This window comes from Falco punctatus (assembly GCF_963210335.1).
Source record: "Falco punctatus genome assembly, chromosome: 12".
In the NCBI taxonomy this organism is placed as follows: Eukaryota; Metazoa; Chordata; class Aves; order Falconiformes; family Falconidae; genus Falco; species Falco punctatus.
The window spans coordinates 25,945,023-25,959,836 of NC_137592.1; the positions used below are offsets into that span (position 1 = coordinate 25,945,023).

Sequence of the window (14,814 nt, forward strand, 5' to 3'; positions counted from 1 at the left end):
TCAAAAATCATATTCCCAGGGATGATCTGCTTTCCTCAGGCCCTGATTATATCCTTCCTTTTTCATGTTCATTTTTAGGCCAAATTTGTCTGCTCACTGTATCAGCCCTGTAGGACTGTCTTAAGAAAACACTGCTTGACCTCCTAGCTTTGGCTCTGCATTTGGTTCCAAATCATACTTCAGTGCAAAACTTCTATTGTTTTGTTCAGGCCACAGATGAGAATTGAAAGTGTCCTTGAAGCCCATGAAAAATGGTTTTCTGTTCCATACAGATTTCTGAGATGCAAAGATATTTCATCATCTGTGACTCTCTGGTGAAATCATGTCTTGTTAAGAGGCTTTTGAAGCCATAAAAATCCATACAAAACAAAACTGTATTGTCTTCAGCTATTGTTTCTGTGCTAATTAAACATCTTTCGGAACAAACAGTGTAAACTCTCTAATAAACTTGTAATGAAAGAAATATTCAAAGCCTCAGTGATTAATGAGCAGATGTTAACAGGCAGTGCAAACTTATGGGAAACCATTTCTAATAGTGATGTCAACAGAGAACAATTCACAGACATAATTACTAAAAAATTATCAGAGACTTCCTTGTCAAGTATTTTGTATGTTTATAAAGCTGTTGGTGACTCATTTTAAGCAGTCTGGGAGACTTATTTGATTTGGATTCAGGGTTTTATTATAGCTTAGCTGTTATGTAATAGTTTACTCAGATGAAATGGTCAGCTATTCTTCCATCTCAGCATCGTCCTTATGTGTGCACTGAGATTCCTTGTAATTCTCTCAGCAAATCATATCTAAATACTTTTCCATACCTTCAACCCTTGGAATACGGTCCTCGTTAAAGCTGAGTACTAGAACAGCCCTATGCTTAATTACCCATTAGATTGTCTGCCATCCACTATAGAGTTCAAATGCTGCAGTACTAGCCACCTTGTGCAGTTCAGTTTCCTGTGCCATGTGGAGCAGAACTCTCTGACATGCAAGCAGCCTCAGTAAATTTTGCCTATGTTTGTTTTAGAGGTAATTTCATAGCAGGCAGAGTGCTGCCATTTATGTAAGGCAGGTGCATTCACTAATTCCTTAGGTTATAGCACAAACTGCAATTAATGTTGCCTGTCTCTCCAGTGTCGTTAATGTTCAAGTGAAGTAATCTGGATGTAATTTTTGCACTGGCACTAAAATGACATTTCAGTGATTCCACGAGTTTCTTTTTCCAAGACATTCCAGTACAATCAACTATAGAATTACCCATCTTTTTCTTTGATTGCTTACTGTCATTCCTTCAGACAAACTACAAAACCCAAACTTGGAATCTAAAAAAAAGACAGGCACAGCTGTCCTCCATTCCCAGCTCTTCTCTGGGAGGCTTTGAGCATTTTATGTATCTGAGATTTAGCTGGTATTTGTAAAAAGCACTGAGATTCTTGGATGTTAGTGCAGAGTTGTTTTGATTTCTGTGTCATATATCATGGTAGTGACAAGCTGTGGCAGATGAAGAATGCCCAACAATATCATATTTAGACTTGCACTACCAAAGTACCCCCGGAATTACCAGCAAACCATAATAGTTTTGGGTGGCCGCTCTGAGAACTCTTCGTAGTGGACTGTTAGTACTCCTTTGCATACTTTCATGTTTTCTCATGTGCAATGTTATTTAGATTAAATTTAAATTATCAGCTGCAGTCAAACCTCAACACAATTTCCTGGAGAAATATTTTGCTGCGCAAACATGAAAGTGTATCGGTACAAATAGGTTTTGTAAAGCACCTCTCTCTCAGACTGTAATAGTTTAGGGGCAGAAATAGCCTGTATTTTTAATATGCATAGCCAACACCTTGTACACCACCAAGCTGCTTCTAGTGCAGATAAGGCCCTGGTGCACACTCCCAGCCTGCAAGGAACTTCCGAAAGAGTTGTTAGAAAAGACATCTTCCCAGCGATGACACTAGTAGTTGCCCTAGTGCTCTAGATGTCATGTCAGAGTACTCAACAGCACACAGGAGAGGAGCAGAGTTATCAGACTGTTCCACTCCTACTTGGTATACAAACCATGCTGAATTAACTCACAGTGTCTTAGAGAAGAAACACCTCGGGAAGTTTGGCTTCCAAGGGTCCCTAGAAGACAGTAGGAGCTGGGTGCCTAAAACCGCCCTTGCAAGTGCTAGCCCTACTCTGGCAGCAAGAATGAGCAAAGGACTCGGGGGGGCAGAGCTTTTAAGGGAACTGCTGCTCTCCAGAAAATGATGGAAGCATTTTTAATCAGGAAACCAGTGAGTGAAATGCTGTTCTCAGATGTATGGGTAGGTCTGAAATTACTCCCCCGGTATTGGGACACCTGATCTCGGACTTTTCTCTTGCCATTTTGCACCTCGACTACAGACTATGTGGTTCTGATCTTGGGAAGATCTCTTCTGCTGGAGCAATTTTTGGAAAACAGATGCAAAAATAGAGGGTTTCTAATCACCTTGGTGATTTTCCATTGCTGCAGCACTTACCCACATCAAGGCTTATGGGGGGTGGTTTGACAAATGGGGACTGGAAAGAGCAATTTACATCCCTCTGTGCTGAGTTCTGGCAAGTGCTTCTTTGGTCAGAACTGACAAGGTGCCCATGTGTAGCTACTCTTGAGTCCTCCATGGTCACGTCAGCATCTGTAAAAGACTTACAGCCACACTACAGTGAAAGGTCACTCTTCCCTGCTAGGAAGCATTTTGTACCTTGTATGAACCCTTGCACCAGCAATGCAGCCACAAAGTAAGGGTCCTGCATGAAAACGCCCTTCCCCTAAGCGTCCAGCGAGACTCTAAACACACCTGGATACATGGACAATTTAAAAGTGAGGGGAAACAGTATTGATTTGCTTTGACTGTAGTCTTGTTGCATTTCACAATAAAAAAATGACAGCTTCTGTAGAAGTTGTGGATTACATGAATATTAGATGAAAAGATCTTCCCCACCACCATGTCACTGTGCACAGAGCTCATCACGCTGTGAAGGGCAGGAGAGGCAGAGGATGAGGCAGCCCTCAGCTCCACCTTGTCCCCAGCTCTGGACCCCAGGCAGCTCCCATGTGCCAAGGAGAGGGTTTCTGCTGAAACCGTGCCATGCAGGGCAGTTTCTGGCCCCTTTTTGTCTGCAGATAGTTTGCTTCAGCCTGGTAGCATGCCTAGCAGCACTTTGGGCTTGTGTCTAAGTTTAACACCACACTTTTGTAAATAGATCAGCGTTATGATGTGATAGGAGAGACATACTACAGGTTTTTCTCTTCACGACTGCTTTTGTAGCATTACTGGGGAGCTGTTCATCTGAAGAATACCTATCCTGGCAAACAGTGTCAGTGTTGGCCGTCAACCTGGAAAGTCTAGCACAGTGTGGAGAAAGCATGACCTCTTTCCAGTTCCCATCAGCATGGGAGACTTGTGAGGACTTAAGAGGGCATCCAGAACTATTCATGTCCCTTAAAGCAATTCCTTCAAATTTCAAATAAATGACTGCAAACAATAAGACTTACAAGACCGGGAGACCTTCTGCCTTTGCTGCTGTGTTCAGCTGTGGAGCTCCCTTTCCTGGGCTGCCGGCCATGCGTGGTGGCAAGATGGCCTTTGCAATAGCAGTGGCAAACCAGAAGCACTTAGTAAGTGAAACATCCTCGTCAATGGTCCCTCCTTAACCTCCTCACTTAAATCTCCCAGGGCACAGTTGAGTGGGAATTTAGCAATGGGAAAATCTCGCTTATTAAGAGCAAGTCCAGGCCATGCACTGTGGTGGGAAGGGGCATGTTGGCCAGCTTGAGGTGGGTTACTGCAGGAGCTGAAGTGACCCGGCTGGGCAGCCCCAGGGACTTAACGTACTCAGCTCTGTGTCCTTCAATGGCAATACCGCCTAAGAGATGGAAAATTTAAAATGGACGAGAGCTTTTAAAGGGTAAAATGTTATTTTAGGCACACAGTGTTTTTTAAACTATTTACGTATCTAAGCTATACTCATTTATGGTATGACCAAGCAAGGTACTAAAGCCTGTATTTAAGCATGCAAGCACTCTAATCAACTTCCTATTACATGCTCAGAATTGAGCCTCCTCATGAAATGCTTTCCTCAATTCATGCTTTTAACTGGCTTTGAAAAGCCCATCTCTACACCGCTGAATCACATGTGAGTCATTTAATTTAGCCTAAGCCTCAAGTCAGCAAGCTTAAGTCTGTAATATTCATTTGAATAGTAATTATTGTCTTCAATACATCTTTCAATTACAAAAATGTTCTGCTTTTTTATGGAAAAGGCGTAAACAGCATGCAATTTGGTAAATGGCAACGGCAGAAATATTTAGGGGTATAGAAGAAGTGGAGAGAATGACTCATATATGTATAGCTCTGAACACCATACTTTTTGAAGTGACTTCTGGATAAGAAAATTCAAATTGTTAATTTGAAGTTGGTTATATTTTGCAAAACTTTGAAGTACTCCCCTTTATATACTTAAATATTTTTTAATCCTTAATAAGACCTTTCTTAAAGTTAACATCCACATTTTTTAAAGTTATTTCCAATTGTTATTTGTTGGAGAAATTTTGTGAGTTATAAGTGTGTATGTGTAAGATGAGCAGTCATAAAATAACATTGCAAAATAAAAAAAAAAAAAACCTAAACAGCAGGTAGTTTCCAGAAGTGATTTTGTTTCTTTTTATAAGATATGCTTGGAGGAGAAATGACTGATGCAGTGACTAAATAGTTAAAAAAGCAGATGCAGTAAATAAACTCTGTTTTGGACTGTATGTATCTAGCTGAAGACTAGAGAAGGGAGGTGCTCTATACAGGGCTGCTTGAACTTTGTAAAAGACAAAAGAAGCTTTGGGGGTATCCTGTGCCATAGGAAGAGATGTGTGTCAGAGCTGTATGTGTCTGTATATTTATGTGGTGTGGGTGGGTGAGAGAGAGGGTCCTGGAAGCAGAGACTAAGTGAGGGATGTGGTCCTGGAAAGAGCAAACTAGAGAAAGGCCAAAGAGCATTGCTGAGCTGGATCCAGCCCTGGGACATCACTCCAGCCAAGGAAGCTGTGAGTTAGATTTTTTTTTTTTTTACATGTACATTTTTATTACATTCTGAGTAATTTCCCACAACATTCCACATTTTTAAAGCCTTTTCAGAAGGGGAAAGGGAGGGAGGCTTGAGAAACATCAGAGCTTTTGGGGTTTTTTGAGAAATTCCAGATCTCTTGAGAGCACAAAACATTTTTAAGGTTCCTTACCCATATTTAAAAAGCTAATGATGACATAACCAAATAGACTATAAAGGAGCAGCAGCTGCTCAGTGAGAAGGAAACCATAGGGGGCAGATCCTCAGCTGGCAATCACGGGCAAAATCTGAGGCAGCCTGACAGATACCAGTGGCTGATTGCTCACAGCAATCAATAAAGGCTACGAATATTCGTTTTTCTGCTGAGCATTTAGTGCACACCACTGTAAAGCGAGCCTAAAGCGGGAAAAGAGAGCGTGCCTTGCTTTACGCAGTGAGGAACCTGAGGCCAGCTGAGTCACTGCGATCTCACAGTGAGAATGTGGTGAAGGCAGGGACAAAACGTATCCTCTCGCTTAAAGCACGGGGCCAGCCTCCCTGCTGCCGCTTAGTCCTGCCGGCACACACGCTTGGGTGAATCCTTGCAAACTGCTTTCAGTGGCTTCCCCGTGCCCAAGTAGGTGAGGTCAAGGTGTTCACAAAGCACACAGAAGCAATGGCCATTTCTGTGTTCAGTTTGGGTCGGTTTTGCTGCCTATGATAACTGTTGCTATGATTTGTCACTGTTATGGTCTGGTTTTAAGTGTATTCTTACTGTTTTCGCTTCTCAGAAGAGCTGGGAAATAGTTACAGCCTGGGGGTGATGATGGTAAAACTCACTAAATAATTTCTGAGTACTGTGGGAGATACATCCTCCCATCATAACATTTTTATGGCAAGTTTAACGTTCGGCTCATCTGGAATAAGCTGTGAGAGCCACACTACAGGAAGCTGTCAGGGTTACTGACGATTTTTTATTCTCTTCGGAGAAGAAGAAAACACAGGCTTCTGTCCTCAGTGGATTCTGTGATTTGTGAAGCACTGAAAGAGATCAGATTTCTGCAGAAAAGGAATATCCAATGGGTAACTATTTGTGCCAATTCCAGTTCAAACATAAGCCTTTCTTATACAAATAGTTCATGGCAGAGCAAGAGGTATTAAGAGGGATGTGAGCTGTAACCAGAGTGGAGGGAATGCTAATATTTCGTCCGGACTGGGGTTTGGGAGGTGGGTTTATTACTGTTTAGAATAAGAATCGAGAAACCCTGGAACAGCACTGTGCTTTATTTTAGTTCTGTTGTGAAATTCCATGCTTACAGCACTGTTCTGTCTTTCTGGCCATGCAGGAAAACCATTTTCTTTTCCAAACGGGCTAGACTGCGTTTTATATGCCACCCCACGTTGTGGGCACTGCAAAACCGTACCAAACCGGGAAGTGGCAGGGCAAAGCTACACTGCCCCACCCTTCACAAGCAAACTACTGATGGGGGAAAGGTGGAGAGGAATTTACTACCTCGTTTTAAGTGGTGCAGCCACTCTCTTCTGTCACATGGAGCACAGGAGGGGGTAGAGACATGCTTCTGACCCCCCCCACCCCCCGCTCCCCATCCCCCTCTTCCCTGCCTCCTCTCTGAAGAGTTGCTCCTGTGTTCCCTTGAGCAAAGAGGCTGTGATTCTTGGCAGACTTCATGTCAGCTACACAGGTCAGGGGGAAGTCATTACTTCCTCCTCCCACACTGCTCAGTCATGTTAGGTTAGGACAAGACTTCGCAAGATGTTGCCCAGTATTTGCAACGTGTCTTTCCCATAAAGTAAAGGAAGAAACTGAAATGGGCCATAAACCTTAAAATTCCGGAAAATTAAGCTGCTTGGTTGATAGGTGAAAATGTACTAAAATGTATTAAATAGGGAAATTGAATATGGCTGTGGTTATGGCTCTCATCTGAGGATGAGGGGAACTCGAATTCTGCTCTTGACCGTGCCCCAGACTTCTTTTGGCTTTTGACTAGACTACTGAGATGCTGTCTGTCTTTGTTGTTGTTATTGCTCTTATATTTCAATAACTTCCTGGCAGTTAGCTCCCTTTGTTGGTAGATTTGAAAACCATTGACAAAAGAAAGGCCTTTATTTTCCCAGCTGAAAAGAGATTATCCACCTGGGAAGGAGGAGTGGGAGAAGGCTTTCTTGCAGTAGCGGAGTATTGTGTGCCTTTCTTGTAAAGCAGTCTGAGACAGTGAATAAAAGGCAAGCTAGAGCATTGCATCAAACCCTCACTGTTGTTGCAAGACTTTGTTTATCATGTGCAGTTAGCATAAGACTACAATGAGCTACAAGAAATGCCCACAGCCCTCAGCTAGGCAAACACAGGCTTCATGCTGTGGAAAGAGAACTCTGCGTTGGCATCATGATCACGGGTGATGTTTTTCTCTTAAAAAGACAGCCCCCATCTTATCAGTCAATAAAGTTTTATAAACTTGGGAATTTCACCACTTACCTGCTCTATCCTTAGAAAGTACTGAAAGCCAAATGGGCTTTACTGTATGGTGGCCTAAATTCCCTCTGCCTGAAATTCCCCCCTTACTTACCACCATCTTACAGGAAAATTCTGTGTCTTGGTATTGCAGCATACAGCAGACAGCTAAGGACCCACCTAGCTGCAGAGCATCACTAGTGGCAGTGCTCGCTCTGAAGGAGTTAACGTTGAAATCTAGTGCTATTATTTTTTCCATGAGCAAGGCACTCCAAAGCCAATTTATGTCAAGAGTTCACTCCTGTTGATAGTGCTGCTATACCTTTTCAAAGCTTTCCAATTAGAAGCAATTGCATGGGGGCATTTTCTGCACATTGCTCACACCTTTCCATTTGGGATACTCTGGCTTTCCCAGGTTATAAAGATTGTGCATGTTGATGCTGTTCTTAAATGCCTGGAGGAGCTCTATGCCATATCTGATGGTATGCTCTTGCAATGGCACTGCAGCAGACTGAACTAAGCTTCCAATAATAACCACTGACACTAACATAAATATTTGTGGTTATGCTTTCCATTTTTTCCTTATAGGAAACAAGTTAAAATTTTGAAATACTTCAGTGATGTGATCAGTGGACAGTAGTGGGAAAGAATTTCTCCAAAACTTGAATTGCGATCAAAATAAGGAAGGAAGATCTGAAAGACCAAAAAATATTTTTGTTAATCAGGATACAGCACTTTCCAACATCTGGATGTCAAAAGAAGTGTTTTGAATTCAATGCTATTAACATGTGTCACTTAAATGATTTTTTTCCTTCAGAGACGATTAGGTGGTTACAAGTTTTTGGCAATGCTTTTGCAGTCTGTTGCTTACATTACCTGACCCATGGTCTGTTTGTCTTATGATGTCTGTGGGAAAACAAAACAAAACAAAACAAAAACCAGCTCCCCCCTTCCCCCTCGCCCAGCCCTCAAAATAGCTCAGGACCCAGAAAAAAAGCTTTAGGACTGAGTCTCATCCTCTCAGTGAACTGTCTTGACCGGAGGGTAACCTCATGGGATTTATGCTGCTTTTGCCTATGACATCATGTAACAGCAAGTGAAAAAGTATCTGATTCTTCTGAATATCAAAGAGACATGATTAAACAGAATATAACAGCCTGGGAATGTAGGAAAGAAGTTTGAATAAAAGGTCAGAGAAAGATCAGGCATCAGCTCTCGCTTTCTGCAAAATGATAAAACTAACAGGGAGTAGTGACTCAGCTTCCCCTGATCAAAAAGCTCCTTTCTTTGCAGTGTAAACAACTGTAGTCAGTGTTCTTGAAATCCCAGACTGAAACATCAACCAGCACTGGAAAATAAGATTCCCCAGAATGCCTTCCCTATCCTAGGCATAGCCTGTCACTGATATTTCAGGAGATTTTATTCCCTGTGACTGGGATTCACTGTCCAAAAGAGGCTGTTGCATGAGTAAAAGGGAAAAGTTTTGTGTGTGGACTGTGACCTCAAGGGTGTGAAACAAATATTTTGTTTCAAATCATCTCTTAACCTATTTCAGCAGTAAATTGAGTGACCAGTATTATACACCAGGAAAGAAGTAGGGAAGTGTGGCTTTGGAGGAATGAATAAAAAATGAACCTAACAAAGAATAACTCTTCCAAACTAAAGTTTGGTGTCTAACTTTTTGCTGAATAACTTGTTTTGAAGAATAAGAAACTCTTGCTCTTGCCAGGTCCCTGCAGCTAGATTTTATTGCTACAATGAACAAGTATGCATCTGTGTAAATGCTCTTTAATTTTCTTTTTACATCATATTTACACTGCTCAGACAGTAAAACTGCTGAATGTTTTAATTAGCACTCCCATGGCTATGAAATTGTTTGAAATTTTCAGGCGATGTGAAAAGGCTGGCACACAAATAAAGGCTGTAGTCGCTAGATGCTCACAAAGGGGGTGAGATGTTTAAAGTGCACCAATTGTATTTGTTTTGGGCTTGGGACTGACTGTACAGCGGATCGCGTGTGCTGGGTGCCAGATTCCTCAGCCCTTACACACAGCACACGCAGACCTGACCCACAGCGTGGACAGTGTACTTCGGACTTGCGCTGGCTTCGACAAAATGACTCTAAGGAGCAAGCACCGCTCAGCATGAGCTCAGGGTTGCAAAGTCAGGCATGGCGAGAGCCACAGCCTATTCCTGCTTGAGGGCTATTTCGCCAGCATTTGTCACCTGCTGAAGCAGAGGTGGGGAAAGTTTCATTCTCAACATTTTCAGAAATTCCCCAGTGAGGCTATTAAGAAGAAATCAGTCATTTGAATGAAATGAAAGCTTTCTATGGAATCCTTGTTTTTTTAAATGTAATTTTAATGTAATTTTCATAGACTCATATAATAAATGAGGCTGGAAAACACCTCAGGAGGTCATATAGTCCAACCTCATTAAGAACAGTATTTTGCATGTAAATGTGGAGCTGGAAAAACCTGCCAGCTGCAGAGTATCTCTTGTCTTTGTTTATTCACAGAACACATACAACTGTGCAAACTGTCTAACACCGGCCTGTCAATTCATTTCAGTCACAATCCAACCCTTGGGGAAGAGAGCAGCTCCTCTGTGGTGCTTGGCCTCTGTGTTGACTCTATCAACACAGTTGCTAATTATCGAAGAACCATACCACTGGAAGAAGACTGCAAGAGATGACCTAATGCAACAGCTGTATTGAGGCAGACCGAAAACCTTAATGCTACGTAGGTTTGCTATGTTTGCAATGTAGACATTTGTCCCCAAAGACCTAAACTGAAACCATGAATGGGACTGTGGCTTTTTATAAAGTTCCTGGAACTTTCATAGTTCCAGTTCTAATCTGACAACAAATGATTGCCCTTAGCTTGGACTCAGCATCCCCTAAAGACCTAAGGATTAGTCTTTCACTTGTTGTTGGACGGAAAAATGAAAATGTTGGGACACAGCAAGTAAATGTGGTCAAAGACTTGAGAAAGCTAGTAAAAAGGATGAGAATTTATTAAATTTAAAGATCATGAGACAGCTAGAACAAGTATGACATGAAATTAAAAAACAAAAAAAAAGAAAAATTAGAGGTGAAAGAAACTAAAAAGACAAAGGGTGACAGAGAAAAGATTTTTCCGATGTTTCTTCAAATGAAGAAACAAATAATTAGGACACAGAGGAGATTGTACTGCACCGGGTATCCATCACTTGTGTGTGATGTGTTATAATGATTAGTTTTTGTCTAAAGAGCCACAGGCCAAAGAGCAAAGAAAAAACCAGAAATCTTCTGAAACAACCTCCAGTTTTATTAACGTTATAATTTTGGTAGTTTGGATCTTCAAATTTTAATAGAGTTGCATTGTTCTAGCTGAATTCTGGTTTGAGGTCAGCTTCTGGTTCTTGCCATCTTGTGGCGTGGTGCTGCACTGCGGCCATCCCAGCTCCGCCTCTGCAGACACAGCAGCTATAAAACAATGTGCTTTCATAAAGGTCTCTCTCACACACACACAAAATAAATTTCTTTGATGATTCCTTTCTATAATTTGTAGTTTTTCTTGGATTTAGGGCTTAATTTCAATTCTGTTTCTCTTTTCATTTCCCCAGTTCTTAGTAGGACGCTGCCATTTCCAGTCTGGACTCAGCCCGACTGAGAGGACCTCTCTGCAAGTCTCTTTCTAGCCTGATCTCTTGGGCCATTTCCTACTTGCACAGGCAGAGTCACCACATTCTTTTCCTTCAAGCTGTACTTGGCTTTGAAAAAAAAATCCAGTTCATCAACAGCATTCATTCTAAGACATTCCTTTGACAATCTAAGACCGGTTTTAAAAATAGTTCTCTATAGGTAGCTGTACAGCTCAAGTTCCTGTCCTCCTCCCTCTCTTACCTCCCCCTTCATAGCCTTCCCAGAACTATACATTTTTAAGCAGGAGATATCCCAAGACAGAGATAGTGGACCTCCAGATCCCACAGGTTTTACAGGGAACCCCTATACTGTTGCAATGATTTTTATTGCAGCAGTCCACATACAAGAGCCAAGTCCCACAGAGCTACCACAGGTGTTTCCTATTTTTTCTATTTTAAACATTGGGCATGTGTGCTATTAGTGACATGCTATTGTGCTTCAAGGTGCTGGAAAATGATTAATATGTAAGGGTGTCTACTGCCAGCTTCTGATCCAAGTTTACTGGCTTTCAGTAAACAGGTTAGGACAACTCATGTGTCTTGGAGTAGTTCTTGGAGTAGTTCTGTCTCAGCAATCTTCCTTACTTAGACGTCTCCATAGAAGACATCTGAGGATTTGCTGACTTTCAGTTTTTCTCCGACTTTTCCAATCTTAGTAAGAGCTGAGCTTTGTTAAAGCTAGGATCCTCTCTCTTCTAGTTTGCCAGAATGATGACTTCATTTTGAGCCTGAAGAACTTGGAGGTCAGTCAAAAAGATGTCTTGCTAACTGGTGTACCTAAGGCTGGCCAGCTGTGGCTGTCCTCCCTACCTTATAAGCCTGAAGTCTAGTGAGGAAGAACCCGAGTATAGCAAGTCTGCAGAGAGGCAGTAGCCCTGTTTAATAGGATTCCAATAATGAGTTTAGACTTTCTTCTCCCAGCTGTATTGTGTGCAAAAAACCCCACCCTCAGATGTCTTAGTTTGTAGACCTGGCTGGAAAAGGTACAACAGAGGGAAAAATGAAATAGATGAGTTAAACTAAAAAAAAAAAAAAAAAAAGTATTTTCCAACTCAAAGTTCATGTTAAGGTTTTGTTTGTTTGCTTGCTTGTTTTTTTTTTTTTAAAAAAAAAACACAAAGCAAAACACAACACAAACCCATGAAAAGAGAAGAAGTTTCTTTGCTCTAGGATTTTGGTCAAAAACCCATAAGTTATGCCTGGATACCTGAAACTGTGCATCTGTGTGTCTCCTTAGGATGATTTAAGAAAGCTTGTACTGTTTGTAGTTAGAGATGGAATTTATTACACTTTGCACTGTCTGATGTGTGGAAAAAAGACCTAGAGTGCTAGTAGATCACCTGAGGAGTATTTAACCTGGTTTCACCAAAATTCTTGTGTTCAGGAAATGTCGTTCTTTTGCAGCTTTTATGAATTTTAGCTTTTGTGTGTTTGTCATCCTCAGGAAAAAGTTTGGTGGTGAATAACAATAGCATTTCTGCTGTCTAATGCTCTCTCTCTCATATTTGTTTTTTTCCACAGTATCTGTAAATGTTTGCTCCTAGAGAAGACTAGCCTAGCTAGGAAAAGGCAAGGGCAGAGTATGTGAAATGGTGAAATAAAATCCCTCCTCACTCAAGTTTATTACAGACTCCCTACAAGACACAGCTGCTTGCTAATACCTGCTAGAAGTCTAAACTGTAACACACACAAGAAAATTAAAAAAAAAAAAAAAAAAAAAAAAAAAAAAGAGAGAGAGACACACACAAAGAAAAGAGTGGCTTCATACCAAAGTGTGAAAGAGTCAGAGATGGAAAAAAGGCTAACAAAAAGGAAAATTGACACCATGTTAAAGACTGGTTTCCTTTCAGAGTTTTGACTAATATCTGAGGGCCAAAAATGAGTATACCACATAAGAGACCCTTTTCACCTTGCCCAAAGTGATGAGCTCATGTTTGCAGATTGCCTAACACTTTGCTTTCAAGCCAAAAGTATCAGATTTACGCTCGAGTAACAAATTGTTACAATGTGGGAAGAGGTTACGGACAAAGTACAAATATGTGGGATGCTTTAACAGTATACCATTTTGTCTGTTAAGACTGTGTAAAAGAAAAGAGCCAATCCCAGGGGCCATAGCTCCCAACAGGGAGAAGATGCAATGGTGCAGTGCCACTCATTCTCTGATACTTGAAGATATTTCGTTAACACTTAGTAACTATATATGTAGTTGAAAATGTCATCAGTGTTCTCGTATGCTGTGTGGAGTTCCACATTTTAATCAGAGGTAAGCATAGTCTTGAATGTTTTTGGGAAAAATGCACTGGGAATCTTCTTCCAAAATGAGTATTTGCCTCTTCTGCTCCTTGGATCGACGAAGCAGTGAAAACAAGCTCCGTTAGTGCAGCTGCTGCCTTCTTTGCAGGCAGAAGTCTATGGAAGTGACTCATAAATGTATATGTGTTTTCCCTGTTCGTCCTACTCATCTACTTGATTAATTTTCTAGTCCTCTGCTAGGCCTTGTCAGAGTTAAATTAAAGGAGCACTTGGATTTAAAGACTATTAAGTTGTTTCAAGATAGACCTGCTTTTAGTAGATCCTATTTGAAATTCAGCATTCACTGCCTCCATATATCTTCAGTAACTACCTAAGAACAAGAGTCACTATTGAGTCTCCAAGGAACACTTTGAAAATTTTAGGAATATATTTTAGGTATGAACTGTGACATGATAAGCTCTCTCCCTGTCTTCTACTTTGGCAAGCATAGTAAGTATTTTGGAGGAAATTGAATTAATTGACTTCTGTTTCTGCAAATGCTTTTTGCTCTGCAGTTGGGTGTTTTTAGGGACACTGCTTCCCTGCGTACTGAAACTCCTTCCTTCCCCTGCTTTATTTTAATTGCTGGTTGGAGATGATTGCTGTAAATACATGAAAACCAGATTCACTTTCTTCATTTTATAGTTTGAAAAATCCATCTCTAATCCTGGCTCAGGAAAACTGAAAAGGTAATTCTTTTGTTTTGAGTGTTTAGACTTTAGAAAAAGTTTAAACCAATGGCCCTTCCTCTCTCTCTCCCCTCCCACTCCCCTTGCTTGCTTTCTCTCTTGGTATCTTATTGAACAGGAAAAGGGAGGGGAAAAACGCAGTGCTTGAAGGAAAGTCTCAAAGTCATGAGGTACAAATCCTCTTTCCATATTCTTTCTCTGTTTCCATTTCCCCAGGGTCCTTGAAGGCAAAGATAAAAGTATCTCGGATGGCCAACAAAGTGTCTCTGCTTGATTTTACTGAAAGGGAGAACATGAGACAAAACAGACTCCAGTGTGGTTGCCATTTAAATTAGCTATAGAAAAGTGCGATGACAGTCTCAGCTAATTAATAAATCATTATTACAATTTTGTATATTAATATTCTGACTACAATGAAAACTCTACATGTCTTTGAGGATACTGCACAAGCCAAATACTGCTTTGTTATAAGTCATTCAACAGATGATTTCCTTCTGTTAACAATATTCTTCAGAAGACAATTTAAGGCCTCAGAGGAAAAAATATATATTTCTACAGTCCAGCCATAAAGAACAGAGGTTGGGAAGATTTCCTGAATTTAACTTCTTTGCTGCAGGTTCA

The 14,814-nt window shown here is 41.0% G+C and overlaps 1 protein-coding gene across 9 annotated transcripts in view; it reads left to right on the forward strand.

Moving 5' to 3' along the window:
• The window catches only part of TGFB2 (transforming growth factor beta 2), a 110,276-nt gene that overhangs the window by 81,192 nt on the left and 14,270 nt on the right, over positions 1-14,814 (forward strand). For 2 of the 9 annotated variants that reach the window (XR_013931492.1, XM_080408557.1), the window contains exon 7: positions 1-14,814. This exon is cut by the window's left edge and continues 19,308 nt beyond it; it is cut by the window's right edge. The gene's annotated coding sequence lies outside the window, so the exon portion shown is untranslated. The other 7 variants (XR_013931495.1, XR_013931498.1, XR_013931493.1 and 4 more) reach the window with 7 other exon arrangements.